Here is a 1,615-nt window from a genome sequence, read left to right on the forward strand (position 1 = left end):
TCTCCCCTGTCCTCCCTCCCTCCATCTCTCCCCTGTCCTCCCTCCCTCCCTCCATCTCTCCCCTGTCCTCCCTCCCTCCATCTCTCCCCTGTCCTTCACTGCCTCTAGTGAGCAGGACTCGCTTGGAGGCCCTTGCTTGGTCTTAGTGTGGGGTAGGAGAAGGAGCGACCTCTGGGCTCTTTTGTTTTAAGCAGTGTTGTCCAGTTTTGTCTGAGGTCACTGCTGTGTCTCATCAGTTATCACAGAACCAGGCCCTGTGCTTCTGGGTCTTAGAGTTTTCTCCTGTTTCTTGCTTTTTTTCTGTCTTCTCTTTGCATTTATTTATAAATAATAAACCTAGAGTTTGGGGGGCAAAAGTTCAGGTTCCAGCAATGCAAGTCTTGGCCACCCACTATGGCAGCATCCAGGCAGACATGATGCTGGAGAAGGAGCTGAGAGCTCTACATATTGATCTTTGGGAACAACTGGGTGTCACACTGGGTGGAGCTTGAGCATAGGTGACCTCCAAACCCACCCCACAGTGACACACTTCCTCCACATCTCCTAACCATGTCACTCCCTATGGGCCAAGCATTCAAACACAGGGGTCTATGGGGCGGCGGCGCCGGGGGTGGGGTGGGGGCGTTTCTATTCACACCACCCACAGGTTGTCACAGAAGGAAGTCAGGTCAGGAACTGAGGCCAAAGAGGCACGTAGCTCCCTTCTTTGCTCCCTAAGGGCTTGCTCCGCCTGCTTTCTTATACCCCCCCCCCCCCCGGGCTGCCTGCCTACAGGGGTTTGGATCCTTCCACATCGATCTTCACTCAAGAAAACACTCCACAGGCTTGCCTATATCCTATAGGCTGATCTGGTGGGTGAATTTTCTCAGTGGAGGTCCCCTCTTCCAAAATGACTTGAGCTCATGTCAAATTGACATAGAAACCAGCTAGCACGGGGTTCAGAGATGCTATTGTTATTTTTAAATTAGAAAAATGATGACCCTCCCCCCCACTGAAGTAGTAGTGTATCTTTGATTCTGAGATAATCAGCAGAGGCTTGAAGACTCCAGAATCCCGGAAAGACAGGAGCTGTAGAGGCACCATGGCAGGCAGGGTTCAGGCAGAGAAACAAATGACTCGGGTCTTTTAAACAGAATCCTGAGACAGAGGATGGGAAAGGCTGAAGCAGTGAAAAGTGTCCAGTCATCATCAGAAGGAGCAAATGCTAGACGCTACCCTCATCTGGAAGACTGAAGGGAATGCGCATTGCTGGGAGCCAGTGATACTGTCTGAGCTGCTGGGGCCCCAACCTACCAAGGCAAAACCTGCTATTGCTTCTAACTACCTCTCCTGGTCACATGATCTCACTTGCAAAGGGGCTGGGCGTTTGGTGAACAGTTAGCCTCTACATATGGAGGCAGCAACCCCTGCTACTAAGAGAAAATAGGGATCCCTTTATAGAGTCATTCCTCGTCTCTAGGTGTGTGTGTGTGTGTGTGTGTGTGTGTGTGTGTGTGTGTGTGTGTGTGTGTGTGTGTGTATGCGAGGTGGGTGAGCATGTACTGGAGACAGAGTCTCTTGCTGGACTGAAACTGTCCTGGCTATGCTAGTTAGCCAATGAGTTCCTGGCATCTCC

At 51.2% G+C, this 1,615-nt stretch overlaps 1 protein-coding gene across 2 annotated transcripts in view; it reads left to right on the top strand.

Annotated features, from left to right (window-relative positions):
• The window catches only part of Slc12a8 (solute carrier family 12 member 8), a 153,598-nt gene that overhangs the window by 14,657 nt on the left and 137,326 nt on the right, over positions 1–1,615 (top strand). The gene's annotated exons all lie outside the window — the stretch shown is intronic.

Source organism: Mus pahari, chromosome 12 (genome assembly GCF_900095145.1).
Source record: "Mus pahari chromosome 12, PAHARI_EIJ_v1.1, whole genome shotgun sequence".
Lineage (NCBI taxonomy): Eukaryota > Metazoa > Chordata > Mammalia > Rodentia > Muridae > Mus > Mus pahari.